General features: G+C 43.3%; 2 non-coding genes across 2 annotated transcripts; one reads left to right on the top strand and one right to left on the bottom strand.

Annotated features, from left to right (window-relative positions):
- Positions 1-7891: 7891 nt before the first annotated feature.
- On the bottom strand, positions 7892-7964 carry trnav-aac (transfer RNA valine (anticodon AAC)). Its single transcript has one exon. It is a non-coding gene; the product is annotated as a tRNA-Val (tRNA).
- A 6993-nt stretch (positions 7965-14957) lies between these two features.
- On the top strand, positions 14958-15029 carry trnai-uau (transfer RNA isoleucine (anticodon UAU)). The gene has a single exon. It is a non-coding gene; the product is annotated as a tRNA-Ile (tRNA).
- Positions 15030-18210: the final 3181 nt, after the last annotated feature.

Below are 18210 nucleotides of genomic sequence, written 5' to 3'. Positions count from 1 at the left end.
CTCTGCCCCCCGCAGAGCACACACCGCCTCAGGACACTCCATCCCGGCCTCTCAGTTCACCACCGCGCAGGAATCTGTTGATGCTGTCCCCGCCGGCTATCTCCCCCCAGGAAGCACAGCGGAATTCACAGATGCCAGTGGGACGAATAATTCTCCCAGATGTCCAACTGCTACCCATCACCCAGGAGATGGAGGGGGGGTTGTACTTGCAGTGCATCGGCATAGACGGGAAAGCAAGAGCCGACCGCTACGGCGCCCTCGTGTTTCGAAATCTTGTGACTTTTGAAATTTACTGGGGGTGGACCACGTCTGTAAATTTCGATGGGTCCAGAGGCAAAAATGCCTTGTCTTGCAATCTTCGGGAAACCATTAGTACGATGGTGAATCGGAGATTCTCAACCCTTGCTGCGTACGACTGGAAAAGAATTCGTGTTCGGATCAACGAAATGCTTCGTAGGAGGAGGCGGTCTTTTCCTCTTGTCTAACAGTCTGTCCACAAACAAAACATTCCTGTTAGACAAGAGGAATTGAAAAAAAACAATTTTGTCAATGAAAACTGGTGTGTGTGTCTCTCCCTGCTGGATGTCCCTCTCACAAACTGCTGAATGAATAAAATAATTTTATTGAAAACGAGTTTGCGATTGTCTGGTCTTTAAATTCTTGAGATACGTGATTCCATATTATATTCCCTTTTAATCAAATTCTAAAAGTATGCTTGTTGACTCCGGTATCGCGTTAGTTAAAGACTTCGATGCTTAAAATGTTTAGGGAGAAATGGAATACTGGTGTGTATGTTTTCTTTAAAGTACCGAGACCAGCCATATACTGTATGTTTAAGTTCCAAAATTAATATCGTTTATGGGCTTCACACGCGTTGCAGTATGCTCAGGCACTAAGTAAAAGGAGATGCTTCGTATTGCTTGACTAATTTTAAAAACTAAGTTATAAATGCAGACGCTCCCTCGATGCGCTGCTCTGGTGCGTCGGCTCCTACACAGTGCCTGTCTGCCGTAAGCGTTACAATATACTAAATACTAAATACTAAAGCCAATACTGGCTCAATGGGCTTTGACGTGCTAATGCATTGGTTTAACAGTCCGGGTGTGGCAGGCTTCCAATGTCAACTCGACTCGATTGGAAGACAATGAACGTATTTTAGCCCTAAATGAATTAATAGCAAACATGGTTTACATAAAATACATTTTTCCAAGAAAGTTTATAATAATACGATCTATAGTTGAAATCTGAGCCTACTTTAAAAATAAAGGAAAAGCATTTTCAGAGAGCAATCACGATGTGTTTATGTAGAAAAAGTGATTAGGTTTATGAGCAATCTAATTACCTATTCGCTTAAAACGCTATATAAAATAAAGTTTATTTAGAGATGAATGATGAGTGTCGCAGTTTAAATAATGTGAGTCAGGAAACTAACACAGCGCCACCAGATTTAATAATGCAATAAAAATAATGTGACACAGTACAGCACAGTACAATAATACTGACCATGACTTTAGAAGCATAAATTACCTTACACTCAATTTAAACACAAGCTGTCTTTCTGTATGAACCTCTATGCTGGTTCATACAGAAAATGTAGAAATGCATTAGCCTGATTATGATTAAAAAACACATAATTAAACACGCGTTTGCGATTTAAATCAGAACACGATTTAAATCAATATAAATGTTTATATTGTAACGCATACTGTCCAGCCTCCATTTCTCTATAAAAATTTACTGTTGCACACACACACACAATAGAAGCAGGAACCGCTGTCAGAAGGGAAGATATGTTCAAAATATCGCAAATATCGATCATGTTGCGATATTTTGAAATATAAAAGTCAATTGATTGTCCATAATATCGCTTACCTATTTTTTCGAAGAAATGTTTGTTAAAATAGAAATCCAGCACCAGCTGGATTTGAACACACAAACTGCCAGTTGGTAGTCACGCACCTAGACCAGTAGGCTACAAGACAGCTTGCATGATCAGGCAGGCGAAACAGCCCTACACAGCCCTGCCGCAGTACACGGATATAATCATACCGTTATTAAATTCTTTAGATACGCGATTCCATATTATATTCCCTTTTAATCAAATTCTAAAAGTATGCTTGTTGACTCCGGTATCACGTTAGTTAAAGACTTTGAAGCTTACAATGTTTAGGGAGAAATGGAATACTGGTGTGTACCAAGACCAGCTATATACTGTATGTTTACGTTCCAAAATTAATATCGTTTATGGCCTTCACACACGTTACAGTATGCTCCTATTCTTTTTATGCTCAGCTACTAAGATTTCCCTTCAGTGGTAAAATTCAATATCTACAACGGGCACAGTAAAGACGTTTACAGTAAGTCTTTCTACGACAGACCAACGGACCACGAGTGCCCCTGTCGGTCAACCAATCACGCACCGCGGTACCCCGTGTCATCATACCTGCGGTACGTGTTTTATTCAAAACTAATTTGAAAAAAAACCCGCTATTGGACAAGGTACTTTTTGTAACGATTTGCTATTTCATGCTGGAAAACAAAGGAAACAGACCCAATGTTTGCTTTCAGGTGCGGTTCATTACATAATAGACATCTATTACTGAGTAATTACATCTTCGTTTACAGATGTCTTGCATGTATCACAAGGTATAATAGTTGTCGTGCGTCCTCAGTTAAAATGTTTTAAAAAGTACGACAAAAGTACAACATGCTTAAGAACATTTATGATTACAATGAAGTTAAATGACTTGCTTGCGAAGTACCAAACAGCCTTGAACAGTTCGCGGAAATCAAATATACAGTACAGATGGATTCAGAGTGTGCTTTCCAACTTTAATGCAACATTTTCTTTTGACAGGGCAGAGTTGTCTTCACAATCTGGGTTGATTAAAAAGGTGTGACATCAGTGTTAAACAGCTTTCCTTCTTGGGGAACAACGGTTGTGTTCCATATTTCTAACTATTTTGGTTTCAAGATCACAATTTAGTGTGAAACATTAAAGCCAGCTGGATAAGCTTGATTAATTCCCCTCACGGGATCAATAAAGTATCTATCTATAAATCTCTTACACGTCATTTACAATGGCCTTTCAACTAATAGCCCGTGCAGGGATCAAACCCCAGCTGTTGGTACGAGTTGCATAAGACCCTGTAACGCTTAGATAAGAAACTAACCTCTGCTTCTTCATCATATACACAGTGAGCTATATTTGCGAGCCTACTGTCCCCTGCGGGCTCTGTATTTGATTGCGGTACAAGACCGGCCGTGGAGATAAAGTGAGACAGGTGTGTACTTTAAAAGGCTCATAGCGTCCCTGGGAGGGCTCAAACCACCACCCTTTTTGTTAACAACCGAGCCACAAAGACTCATGTACAGCTTAACACTCCTTGGTCTCAGTGAAAGTGATACAAATTTCAGGTGATTAATTTGTTTTTAAAGGAAAATCACCAACAGTGGCCGAGATCTACTGGAGTTTTTCATTCTATACTGCGATTTCTGTAGGGTACCCTGTGCAAATACAAGTTTTGACGAGAAGGGATGGACATATAAGGTCAGAAGGCTTGGGGAATTGAACTTTAAGGTGAAGACTGCGGGTTCAGCAGCAGCAGAACCTGATCAGTATCAGTTGACTCCAATATACTTTGAAAATGAACTTGGAGATTTAGAGTCAGACGTGCTACCGTTGCACCATAGGGTACTTAATTAAAAAAATTAGAAAAACAGTCAGTGTTCCTGGATCTGTTATTGAGAACAACACCTGCACAAGAGCTGTGCAGGAAGAATAAAATGTGGTTTGTGATGAAGAGACTCTCTTTGGAAGAGCGGCGCTCTTCACAGGATATTTTTTTTTTGTGAAGTTAATTTGTCTCCTTTGGGGAATTCAAAGGCGCTGACAGCTGTGACCTCGTGGTGCAAAGATAGCATGTCTGATTCCAAATCAGACGGCTGCATGTTCAAATCACGGCGAGGTCTGCTTTTAGTTTTTCAGGTTCTGCTCGTCCTGAACACGGAATTCAAACCATGTAGTTGAATTCTATCTGTACACCACATAGATAATCTAAACAAAATAGAGCCCTACTGGACATACAGTTAGGATCTCACACAGCGAATACCCTTGAACACAAGAGAGAAGGCACAGTTCACATCTGCGAAACATCACATCAGTCTTTAGAGACAGCTACATCAGAGAATGGAATCCCGGAAGTTTCAAATAACTTCTTTTAATACAGGTTCAAGCAAACCTGAAAGTTAGGGAGTTTCCGGACACTTTTGTTTTATTCAAAACTATTTTGAAAAAAAAAAACGCTATTGGACAAGGTACTTTTTGTAACGATTTGCTATTTCATGCTGGAAAACAAAGGAAACAGACCCAATGTTTGCTTTCAGGTGCGGTTCATTACATAATAGACATCTATTACTGAGGAGCTTGAATAAAATTTGCACGAGGCAAGTAGAAGTCGAACCTACAATCTTATGATCCAAAATCAGATGCGTTATTTATTAAACTGCTGGTATTTCACATAACCGGAATTCCCCCATAATGTATTCAGCGTCACTACTAGTAATATACCGCCCCGTCTAAGTCAAAGTGAGAAACATGTGTTTTCTGATTTTTTATGAGTTTTAAAATATTATCTCTTAAAATCAGACAAAGGGTTTATGTTTCGCACTGAAATTCCGATTGATTGAGAATTCAAAGAAAGACTGTTTTCTTCCACAACACCGTATAATTATTACATCCACCAGACTCTCCAACTTCTCCAGACCTTGCTGGGTGAGCATTTACTCCGATAAATTACGTCACGTATCATGTTAAATCACCTCTTCTCAACACAACATTTCCTGGTGCACGTTTTCTCTATGAAAAAAAAGACATTTTTCCCTTGCACGATTTCTCGTTTTTTTTATCAAAGCGTACAGAAATAAAAAAGAAGAAGAAATAGTGTTGCAAAAGAACTCTGTCGCTCTTGGGAGATGTCAAACGCATTGGACATGAAAAATGCCGGATAAAAGCCAGTTTCTCAGTGTCGGGGCTGCTACTGTATGTAAAAGAGGCAATTTGCTCTGAGAGCAGGTTCAGCGCTTTCTGAACGCAGATGTCTCAGAGCGGTGTGTCCAAGTGTAAAACACTTGGTTTCAGCAGTGTGGCTGTTGTATTTGAAATGCTATTGAGCCATGAAGACGACCCACCTATCCCAGTGTATTACCTGTAGTGTTATCTTCAGAAAATCATAAAAAATTAAAGAAAGGGGCCACAGCCACAGCAAGGTTGTACGAGGTTTGGGGGCCTGTCTGGTGTGTAAAACACTTGGGTACAGCAGTGTGGGTGCTGTATTTGAAATGCTATTGAGCCATGAAGATGACCCACCTGTCCCAGTGTATTACCTGTAGTGTTATCTTCAGAAAATCCTAAAAAATATAAAGAAAGGTTCCACAACCCAAAACAAAGCTGGGAAAAGTCAGAGGACCTGCTTAGTGTGCAAAACACTTGCAGCATTGTGGATGCTGTGGTTTAAATGCTATTGGTTTGTGAACAGAATACCCCTATCCCAGTGCATTGTGCCACATTAAATAAAAGCACGAGAAAAAGAGATTCAGAACACAAAGCTGTGTCAGTGTTCTGTGTAAAACGTCGGTTTGAACATCATGGGAGCTGTTTTTAATAAGCTGCTGAGAAAAGAATATTTTAATCTTCCTGCTGTCAGTAGTATTGTGAATATAGTTGACCCTTACCTGAATGAAAACAGGATGTAAAGGAAGGGTTTCAGAAATTAAACAAAGCTTAATTCCCGTGCTTACAGTCTGGGTAATGGGAGACTGCGCTGTTCTGCTTCCTATGGTCATATACGGGTTTTTCGCACGAAGCCGTATTGAACAGTATTTCTCGCGTTGTGAACTTGTGCACACAGCGGTCCCCCGGGTTCCAGTTTGTGCGTAATTACGCATCGATGAAAAACCGGAGGTTTAATAAAAGATAATTAGCTCACTAATAGTTTGATGTAAAGGCTGTGGAAATATCCACAAGTCGTGGTCTTTAAAATGCTTTTGGTTTGAAGGCGTTCTGTGCTTCCATTGCGGAGATATGGACAAAAGAATATTCGTGCTTGGTCAAAAAAATGTCATAAAACCGAAAAAGTAAAGGCTGAGAAATCATCCACAATGTATTTTATACACAAAGCAAGTGTTTTTGTAACTCTAAGAGATTTCGTGAAAGCGCTACAGGCGTGCCAAAAACGTTTTCGAACTTCAAGCTAACTTTACCCCGGTACGATGCTGGGGGTCGGAGAGAGCGATGTCTTCCTCATTAGTATAGGACCTGTCACCTGTCCCCACCTGTCACATGGGAGACCGGGGTACATCAGGATGCGCATTGAAGTGAAAGCAGGACTGCGACATGCACTGTGCAGATCCCGCCACACTAAGAGGTGAGTGGGTTTGTTCGATCACAGCGCTAGGTGCTAGGCGAACCGGGGACTTTTCGCGTGTGAGGCGAACGTGATAACCACTACACTACGGAAACAATGTTAAGACATGCCCAGCGGCCCAGCGCTGAGCTTCGCCAATGCGACTCAGCTGCTTCCAGTGCCTTTATTGGAGTGCGCTTATGGACCGTGCTCTCTCTCCAGAGACCAGCAAGCCTGTCATGGATGGAGCAGGAAAAGCAGCGCCACATTCTACAGCCCTCTCCACGCAATCGACAAAATCGGGCTACTGAAGTGGAGAAAATCGCCTCTCCAGAAAGTGCAAATATCATCTTGGAGACTATAAATCCTATTGCCGAAGGTCAAACCTGTCTACCAGAGTAACCCTCCATCCTCCTGCAGCGATGATCAGCTCGCCTCACACACGAGAAGTTTCGGCTGGAAACAAGCGCCCCCTCTTCTCGCACGTTTTGCACGTTCGAGTAGTTTTAATGCATCTCCTTCGTACACGGTGCTGATCTTTTGGAAAGCAGGAGGCAAAACTGACACGCACCCACCCGAGGGGTCGAACCCGGGCCACCTGGGTGAAAACCAGGAATCCTAACCCCTAGACCATAGGGGAGCACGCAACCCTGCTCTTCCGGGCATCATGCAAGCAAACTACATAAATATGAGAACACACGCAAGAGAGTTGTCACTCAGAGTGTCGAAGGGTAGATGTATACTGGGGCTCAGTTGAAATGCAACGTCAGGACTTTTACGAATTATGTCACACGAAGAGAGCACAGCCCTTTCCGCCCTGCCACGTGTGTCTCGGTAACTCGCTGTGATCGCATAGTGGTCAGTACTTTGCGTTGTGGCCGCAACAACCCCGGTTTGAATCCGGGTCACGGCAGAATAGGGGCGTCTGCTTTTACTACTTGCACGAATTAAGGCAAAAAAAAGCCAATCGATGTGAACGAACGGCGCTTTACAGAGGAGTACTGCCTGACTGGATCGTTGATGAACGACAGAGGCCACTCAGACCTCTTCTCAGTTTTCTTCAATGACTTACTAAGGATCTTCTTCACATTCACCCATGCAGGGGAAGCCAGTTACACCAAAGCAAACGCGGGAAAGTGCATTTCAAGCAGAGACCAGGAGGGACTTGTATACACCGAGAGTGGGCGGAGAATGGAACAATGCGCCCAGCCCTGTTGCTGGAGCCGATTCTTGATGAGATCTTGGGCTCACTAAGAGGCCCCCGCTGGATGCTAATCTTTCTGTTGTTCTTGCAGGTCCTGCGATGCTTTTCAGCCGACAGAGCTCGTGCTGGTCTGTCGGCACAGGCCAATTGCAAATGATCGGCTCCGCGTACAGAAGGAACGTGCGATTGGTACAAGAGTACACGAAGGCACCGGAAATACATTGGGAACAAATGACCGGTCGCTCAAGACCTCTGTGAAGTACAGGAGTGTGCAAAACGAGGCTGTTTCCACCCGGTCTCGAACCGGGGACCTTTCGCGTGTTAGGCGAACGTGATAGCCACTACACTACGGAAACCTGCAGGGACTGCTGCTGGTGTCTCCCTTGCGTTTCGGGCTGAGAAAGGGACGCGTCACTTTAGGCAGGGGGCGCTGGAGAGAGGAACAAAGGGCGCGATGAAACGAAATGCCGGAACCCAGGATCGAACCACAGACCTTTAGATCTTCAGTCTAACGCTCTCCCAACTGAGCTATTTCGGCGGTGCGGAGAGTCCACAACCACCTGCTCCAGCCTTCCTGTGTTGCGGCATTAGCGCACCAAGAGGAGCGGGAGAGTGTTGCAGGAACATAACTCAGAAGGAAAGCCACCCAGGTGCGCCCTCTGAGCTCTGTCCAGCGCATCTTCCTCGCATGGACTCCTGCCTGCGACGGGCAGGAAACAATTAGCAAGAACAGATCGACACCCCATGGGTGTCTTATGACCACACCTTAGGTTGTGAAAGGTGCAGGTGTGAGGGGTTGCCGGGCTACTTTGGAGCAGAGCTTGGGCGGAGGGGGGGCGGGAAAGCAGACAAAGAGGTGACACCTCAAGGTCTGCACGATCACAGCTCTCCGCCGCCCCAGGCTTCCGCTGGATAAGCTACTGGACACACCCGCCCCTCCTCACACAGACCGTGGAAAAGCCCCCGAGTGTGAGGGCTCTCTCTTCCTCCCAGGAGCTCTTGGACACGACGCACAGACAGGGCGCGGGGAGCCGCCGCCTGCAAACACGGCTCCAGGCAGGACTCCACTCCGCAGGAGCCGCAGAGCAGAGCAGAGGAGATGGGGGCAGCTTAGCTCCAGTGCAGAGACCTGAGCTGTTGTTGCTGCGGACGCTGTCTTTTCTGTTCTCGGGGTAGGACATCAGGAAGCACATTGAAGCGCTGCGACATGCACTGTACAGATCCTGCCACTACTGGGCCCGATTTCCCCGGATCGAAACCGGGCGGAAACAGGCCCGTTTCGTTTGTCGCCACGCACACTGTTTGGGGATTCGCCTAGCGCTGTGATTGAACAGACCCCCTCACCTCCTAGTGTGGCGGGATCTGCACAGTGGATGTCGCAGCGCATCCTGCTTTCACTTCAATGCATGTCCTGATGTACCCCCGTCTCCCGAATGACAGGTGGGGATACTTGCCACTATACTAACGAGGAAGACATCGCTCTCTGCTTAGTGTGCAAAACACTTACTTGCAGCATTGTGGGTGCTGTGGTTTAAATGCTATTGGTTTGTGAACAGAATACCCCTATCCCAGTGCATTGTGCCATATTAAATAAAAGCACGAGAAAAAGAGATTCAGAACGTAAAGCTGTGTCAGTGTTCTGTGTAAAAAATCGGTTTGAACATCATGGGAGCTGTTTTTAATAAGCTGCTGAGTAAAGAATATTTTAATCTTCCTGCTGTCAGTAGTATTGTGCATATAGTTGACTCTTACCTTGAATGAAAACAGGACGTAAAGGAAGGGTTTCAGAATTCAGACAAAGCTTTATTCCCATGCTTACAGTCTGAGTAATTGGAGACTGCGCGATTCTGTTGCCTATGGTCATATACCGGTTTTTCGCATGAAGCCGTATTGAACAGTATTTCTCGCGTTGTGAGCTTGTGTATACAGCGGTCCCCCGGGTTCCAGTTAGTACGTAATTACCCATCGATAAAAAACTGGAGGTTTAAAAAAAGATAATTAGCTCACTGACACTTTGATGTAGAGGCTGTGGAAATATCCACATGTTGCGGTCTTTAAAATGCATTTGGTTTGAAGGCGTTCTGTGCTTCCGTTGCTTCCGTTGCGAAGATAGGGACAAAAGAATATTCGTGCTTGGTCAAAAAAATGTCATAAAACCGAAAAAGTAAAGGCTGAGAAAGCATTCACAATGTATTTTATACACAAAGCAAGTATTTTCGTGATTCTAAGAGGTTTTGTGTAAACGCTACAGGCGTTTCGAACTTCAAGCTAACTTTACCCCGGTCTGGTACCATAGGTCACGTAGCTTAAAATCCCAGTCATGTTTTTTTTTCCTATCTTGTGGTACATAACGTACCATTACGGACTATCACAAAGGGCTTGATTTCGTTAAATGCATGTATTCTTTTCCTTACTGGAAAACTTGTATTTCAAGAAATTCACACAGCTCGCGAGAAATGAAATTCAATAATTGATTATCAGTGCAGAAGAAATATTGCCAGCTGGCAAAAAATATTTTTTTTTTAACTGGAAAGTTGTGAGGTGAGACATGTCCCCACCATTCCGTCTGTGTGGCTCGTTCGGTTGTTAACTGAAAGGTTGGTGGTTCGAGTCCACCCAGGGATGGGTTTCTTTTGCGATGTAAACGTTGTCTTCGCAAAGGTCGACTGGATTTCTCAGCGAAACCTTAACCATTTTAATATTTACAGGAAATGCGATTGCTTAACATGTGTCAGAATCACCGGGAAATGTCCAATTACTGTATGCCCAACATCGCAACTCCCCAGAAAACCAAATTCACCCAAGAAAAAATTGAGTCGTCATTTATACCCCCGTTGCATCCTCTGCTGAAATATTTTAAAAATACAATGCAGATTTGTTTAAGAACTTGCAAGCTTTGTTACATTAGCACCATGCATTTGGACTTCGATATTTTGACACATTTACCTTAATTTTAAACATAAATACTGTACAATCTATTGTAATTTTGTTGCACTATTAAAATATGTTAGCTGAGGATGCAAAGGGGTGAAAGGGAAAGGTCAGAGGGTGTAGTAACACCAAGGTTAGTGTTACAACCCCAAGTGTCTAGGGGAAAAGGGGTATAACATTTAGGATAATTCTTTTGGAAGCAGATGGGTTTTGGTGAGGGACTAGGAAGTATGATAACAAGGGTAAGGAACTAGAGTGGTGCCAAAGGAAAGAAAATAAACAAAAATGGAGCTGGCTAGGACAGTGAGGGAAAGCTAATCTGACTACAAAAGAAACCTCGAAACACACAGTCTTCGGCGTCTTCAACACCCTAGCTAACCTGCACTGACTACCCAAAACCATACAAGACAAACGGCACTCACCCGTACTAAACTAGTGTACTAATACAAAATCAACTAAGTGTGTAAGTGTACCCAACAACCTAAACTAACCTTATATACAAAAGTTCACACAAAAACACAAGTGAAGCAGGAAGACAAATAAGGGAAAACAAGAGTAATAAACAGGAGCAGAGTACAAAAGAACACAAAAGTTGAACATGTAACACTGGGGCAAGGTAATGACAAAACAAGGATGAACACACAAACAAACGAAAGTACAAAGAAACTAACAAAAAAAAAACAAAACAACAAAGCCGAAGCTATACGAAAATACACACACACAAAGCAAAACAAACCAACAAACGAAGCCGAAGCAATAACCAGGAGCGGAGCGATAACCAAAACCAAACGGGACCGAAGTCAAACAAAAGGCCTCTCCTTGCTGAAAACCTCCAGGTTATATACTGAATAAGATGTGTTCTGATTGGCTGAGAGCTAATTGATGATGACGTCATACTGAAAGTGTGGTGTAATGGTGGGCCAATGGGGAAGGGAGAACAATCAAGGGTCAACAGTGTGGACATAACAGAAAAAACACACACAGAACACACACTAGGACGTAACAGTTAGCATTGGTGGAGGTGATAAGGGTGTTGATGGTTTTTCTCTGTAGAGGATTTTGAGGTTTTTATCCTTCTCTGAAGTGAGAAACTGGAAGAATTGGGAGTTGAGGGATCTGATGAGGTAAGTTATGAAAGGAAGTTGATGTGGAGCTGTTAGCCGTAAAAACTTAATGTCTTTGATGTTGTCATCAGCGATAAACTGCATTCAGCAAAGATAAAAAGAAAATTATCTTTGGTTACTGCCCTGTCTTTCTCACACCTGAAGAAGGCTCCACAGCCGAAACATGATCTTATGAGGGAATCAGGGAAGGTAGGTGCGAGTGTGGACCCCCCTCGACTGGGTGCGAGACAGTTAGAGTGACGCTGTCATCAACAGCGCCAGCCCCCACTGCATCAGGCCCTCTCCCACTTAGGGTGAGAGTACAGGTCTGCGGGCACCCTCTGTTTAAGAAGGGAGTTCCTGGTCCGCCTCTATCACACTCGTACCAGGTGTCATCCCACTCAGACCCCCCGTCTCCATATGGTCACTGTGGGAATTGATCCCAATTATTTTCATTTCCTGCCTGTCTGTTGCCCCATGGGAGAGCAGGATATAACACATTAACTAGTGCAGTGCGACCAGGAACTAATTCTTCTTTTAGTTTCCAATTCTCCTGCGCTGCCTCTTTTCACTTTTGTTCATACTCTTTCGTAGCGAGTAAAGTATCTTTTCTTCCGGGTTTTTGTTTTCCCCGTAAACACACTTTTAAAAAGTCACATCCCAATTTCTTTTTTTTCCTCTCATGTATCTGCCACCACTGGTGCCGGCCGTGCACCAGGGTGGGAGCTACACCCTTGTGCTTTTGCCAGTCAATACTTATATGCTTTCTTTACAGGCGTCTTCGCCCCAGACTCCCTCTGACAAACTCAACTTTTCGCATATTTTTCTCCTTTTTTTCTGTCAACTTACACTTTTCCGATATATAAACGGACCCTTCCACCACTTTCTCAAACCATCAGTTAGCACACATGTTCGGTCTCTTTTACTTTTGTTGTGTGTGAGGTAACACCTCATACAGTAAGGGGATGCTTTCACTTGAAAAACCTGTGCATTCCTGCACTCATTCAGCCAAGGGTGTCTGTTACCTCCAGATCTAAATGCCTCTCCGAGACTTTAGAGAGGACTTACACCGCACTGTTCACAGGTAAGGAACGAGACCTCGAAAACCCCCTTCCCTGATCAGTAATTCACCATCCCCAGAACGCCAGCATCGCTGGTTTTGCCCCGGGGTGGACTTACACACTGAGCTCAATCAGGGCGATTCTCGGGTCTCAACGTCCTTTAAATCCTGCTACTTAATGCTTTGCTCTTTTATTATGAGGTGTGTTTATGTTAGTGTCGTGCGTGTGTATATGTATTTCACAAACAAGGAAAACACCAAAAACATACATATATATCTCCTACTTCTGTTTCCTTTAAAACAAAAAAAAACACGCCACGCCAATCTGTGCACGATCAAGGCATAGCTAATCTCAGGACCCCGGGCGCAATTAAGGCCCACACCAATCCTGGATTATACGTGCATTTAAAGCACCACTCAGCTCCAGAACCCCGGGCGCAATTAAGGCCCACACCGATCCTGAGCCTCAGAACTCCGGGCGCAATTAAGACCCACACCAGTCCTGAACTACGTGCATTTAATGCACCACTTGCTCTAGAACCCCGGGTGCAATTAAGGCCCACACCGATCCTGAGCCTCAGAACTCCGGGCGCAATTAAGGCCCACACCAGTCCTGAACTTCGCGGTAAAGGTCCAAAACCCGTTCAAAAACTCCACGCGCAATTAAGGCATACACCAGCTTCGAACGCCTGTACACAATACCGCGGACCGCCTGCCAGACCAAATTCTGGGCTTACAGCAAACAACCCATTACATACACCGGTGTCTTCCCCGGGCCAGAGGAATACAGGAACTCACGTTTACTCCGTCATCTCGGCGATTCTCGCAGGGAGCAGAGACTTCCCAATCGGTCAGAGAGAGTCGGGACTTTTTTTTAAAAAGAGGAGTCCTTACCTCTTAGTAATGTGAGCGCTGACCGTCTCTCCTGCTGATGGGAAGTTCTGCGCCTTCTGGAGCATCCGCCGACTATGCCAAATTTGTTGTAACAGAAGGAATAAGGTTCTTGATCCCGAGATGAAGTAAAACAGATGAGTTTATTGCATGCAACGAACAATAAAGCCGAAGTCTTGTTTCCCGCAAGAAACAACAAAACCGAAGAATTGTTCGATGTGCCGGTACAAACTTTTAGGTTATATAGTCCTTGCTTGCTGCTTCAGACGTCATTCGACGTTATGGTAAGGGGGGGGGGGGGGTGTCATGGTATTTGGCCAAATGGTCAGTTTAAGATTATGCCCCCAGGGGGTTCCTTGCTCGCATCTGGAATCCTTATCGGTTAACCCCCTTTCCTGCCATAAACCCCTGTTGCTTAGAAGTCTAATTTTCAGGCAGAACTGACTTAAGTTATTAACCCTTTTAACATCTTGTCTCTTACTTCAACGTATATTAGAATTTCATTCTAGACCCATTACGGACCACATTTATATGTCTAAGGTATGCATTTAATCAACGTATATTCAGTACATCTTTAGCCCACTGGGGAGACACTACAACAGGTAACACCCCGTGCAAAAAATCATGAGCATCTGTAAAAGCTCTCTACCTGCCCTCTCTTAACAGAGATGTGACGAGGGTCTAAAGGGACATTTTGAGCCGTAGAAACATTTTAGCATTCTGTACTTTCCTGTGCAGTCAGGCCAATTCCACTTCAACTGCGCGCGGCAACGGAGATCGTTTTGAAAACAACGAGAGTAAAGGGACACTGCATATCTGCAGAACATCACATCCGAGTTTCAGTACAGTAACATCAGAGATTGGAAGCTAGGGAGTTTCAGGTCTGTTTTTTTTATTATAGGTTCATGAAAGTCATACCTTTGCAATAAATATTTCAGAATCCCAGTCAAATCCAGTACAGTTGCTGCACAGATCTGCATTCTACAATAAGAAAACTGTCCGTTTAATCAAACACGCTGCATAAAGCATTTTTAAAACAGGAGATATTGTTTTGGAATGCATCTTTCTATAAAAATAAAATGATTTGAAGGGCGCTATAAGCAGAGGTGTGAAAGCCTGCTCTACAGAAGAACTATATAATAAGTCGAGATTTCACCTCGTGAGAGAAAGCATCTCAGAAAACGAAGTTGCAGTCGCTTCAATGCGTCATAACACCACTAGGTCAGACAACAAGAGCTGAAGAGCAGCTGTCGAGAGTGACGCGGCCGAGCTCTCTAAGGAGCTGGATTAAAGCTCCAGTCTCTTTGGGGGCATCTGTTGGAATCACACTGCTGCTGCATATCTGCTTACTAAAAATCCTTGAAGGTGTGGTAGCCGAGTGGTAAGGTGTTGGTTTTATAAACTGAAGTTTGTGGGTTCAAGCCCCACCTGTGCCTGTTTCATTTGTCACCACTTTCCTTCAGTTTCAAAGTCTTAAAAAAATTCGCAATGTAGGAGTCTCTATAGTAAGAAGAACATAACTGTCGCCAGTAATTAGTGTTCTTGCATATTCTGACAAATTGTGTTTGTCCAGTCGTATCAATCGTCCTAAAATTACGGAAAATCGGATGCAACTGGTGCATTAAGCATACATTTCATCAGGATAGTCGTATGGTTTAAAATAACAAATTCATAGGTTCGTGTCTTTTAAGCTTTGTGTTCCGCTCTCCAAATAGAGGCTTGGGTTCAAAGCCCACTCCCGACAGTTTTACCCTGTCTTACACTGTTCCAGTCCTCTTGTGCTCGCTGACAATCACAATAGGAGGAAAACGGAGAAACTGCTTAGCAAGAACATAACGGACAGAAAAAAGCTTCGTAAACACGTGAATGTGATTAGCAGCAGTAAGGTATGCCTTCAAATGTTGAAGCCTGAATTATAAAAGCAGCAGAAGAAAGGTGCAGCACAATGCAATTTGTGAGAATTCGCAGGTTTTTATGCTGCTTGGACTTCTTTCAAGCCTACGAAGGGAGTCACCCCTTTTCATTTTCATTTTCAAACTTCAAAACTGAATAACAAAAAGGTTTCATGTAAGACAGCATTCCGTTGGAAATACCGGTTCCACGATGTATTCGGTGAACCTGAACGAAATATTTTAGTGCCTGCTCAAATGCGAGGAATTAAAAAAAAACCTGGAAAATCGACTAAATGTCATAAATTTAAAGCGTGTAGTCTGCATGAACAGAGCAACACAGCAGTCTGTAAAAACGAAGCCACAAGTCCTCTTTTATCTCGGGCAGTGCATTCCAATAAGATGGCTCTGCAGAAGACATGAGAAATGCTGAACTCGTTGTTGCCATTATTGCTACTCCTGCTACTGTAGTTTTAAGTTCTAATCAGCGGGCATGTACAGTTGTACAGGGGCTAGACTACTTTGCACCGTCAAAATTCCATTATTCGAATTTAAGGTTTTATTAATAACAGCATTAACTATACAATGCGTGCTCAAAAACCGCTACCCATTAGCTTAAAAAGCAGCCATTTTTTAACAAAGTGTGGTATTCGAACAGTAAACGCTGAAGTATTTAATACTTACTTGTGAGCAGATCTTCCTTGATTCAGAAACACTCTTGCTCGCCCGATGCTTTCAGAGCAATATCTGAAATGAGGCTCAAAATGGAACGAAAGCTGAATCAGGCAAAGGTCACAAGGCACTCGGGATCACTGTACACTATCACATCCTGCTTGTACTGTCCAACTAAAAGCTTAGAAGGATCAGAAAGGACACAAACAACCCTTGAATCCACAATCTTGAACTTAAGGGTCACCAGCTCTCCACTATTACAACAGAAATATTACTAGCGTTGATTCAACATAGTATAGTAGGCTGAGACTTTGAATGCAATGGGATGGTGGCCAAGAGCTAAGTTGTCGGTCTTCTAAACCTACTGTGCCTTCCTTATTCACCGCCATGTTATTTTATCTAGCTCGACAAGTAACTTGCAAAACGTCTCTACTTGTTACTCTGTCTCAAAATTGTAGTGCAAAGTTATCTGTTACAGCCTTAACAGAATGCAAAAATCAAATATATGGGATTTGTTAAGAACTTTATTGTCTTTTCACAAATTAATACAGAATAATACAAAGAAGACATGTTATAGTCTTATATTGAAACCATGAAGCCTATGCACACATTCACAAGAGATTACAATAGAAAAATGCATTTGCTCCGGAAAATTAGATCACGTATGATGTTAAATAATTTCTTAAAATCACACTAAATTGCGATCTTGAAACCAAAATTAGAAATATTGAAAACAACCTTTGTCCCCCAGGAAGAAAAGCTGTTTTACACTGATGGGACCCGGTTTTAGGTAATCAAGATTGGCAAGACAACTGTGCCCTAGCAAAGGAAAATGTTACACAAACTTTGGAAAGCACACTCTGAATCCATCCGTATATTTGATTTCCAAGATCCGTTCAAGGCAACTTGGCTCTTCACAAGCAAATCATTTCAGAGGAGAAATTCAGTTTAGTCAACTACTGGTGCATTCAGCACACCTTTTCCTCTCACTTGTCAGGATGGCCGAGTGGTCTAAGGTGCCAAGCTCAAGGATGTGTGTCTTTCTAGCTGGCTTGGGTGTTCTGGTCTCCAAATGGAGGGGTGGGTTCAACTCCCACTCCTGACAGCTTCTGTTTTTACCTCTCTTGAATTGTTCCAGTGCTTGCTGACAGTGAATGACTGTAAAAGCAGCAGAAGTAAGCAAGCAACTCATTGCAATTTGCAGAGTATTGTGCACTGTTAAAATCCATGGGTTTTCATACTTTTTGGAATTCGTAGCTCAAGAAGTGACTCCTGTTTCATTTTCTATTCATCAACTCGATTTGCATTCTGCCCCTCACACCTCACAACAGAATAACAAACGGCTTCATAAGCCAAAGGATTCCCATGCAGATACAGTTTGCACTACTGTATGTATTAGGTAACCCAAATTAAATATTTTAGTGTTGTCTCAAATATAAGGAATTTCATGAAACCTCAGAATGGAACGCTTGCAGAAAATGCCAGCAATTCAAAGCGTGTAGGCAGCATGAACAGACCAAGGCAGCTCTAAGTTACAGCGATCTGAAGCCACAATTCCTTATTGTGCTCAGCAGTGCTTTCCGAGTCGACGGCTCTGCATAAGAAATGAGAAATGCTGGACTCCAAATACGATCTTGCCATTCCCAGTGGGCAAAAGACGTATAATTTCTAATCTATTAAACGCATACCTTAGACGTTTAAATGTGGTCGGCAAATCATCTTGAATGAAATTCTAATATACGCCTATTGTTATACGTCAATTATACATCTATGATTAGATGTTCATTATACGTATATGGTTAGAGGTCTATTATACGGATAACTTTAGAGGTCTATTATACGTATATGGTTAGAGGTCCATTATACGGATAACTTTAAAGTTTTATTATAAAATATTTTTATTTCTTGTTCAGAGTGAACAGAAGGAATCTTCATATGGGCTTCTGTGTTCGGTGGGCACTGTTTGAGCACAGTCTGCCTCTTGGCCCCCCTTTCCTTCCGTACAGCAGGCTTAGGAGCCTTGACCTGTTTCCACACTTTGCCTTTCTGGTGATCC

The sequence above is a fragment of the Lepisosteus platostomus genome, chromosome 5, assembly GCF_059453375.1.
Source record: "Lepisosteus platostomus isolate fLepPlt1 chromosome 5, fLepPlt1.hap1, whole genome shotgun sequence".
In the NCBI taxonomy this organism is placed as follows: Eukaryota; Metazoa; Chordata; class Actinopteri; order Semionotiformes; family Lepisosteidae; genus Lepisosteus; species Lepisosteus platostomus.
Note: the sequence above shows the minus strand (reverse complement) of the source record. Positions and strands in the feature narration are given on the sequence as shown.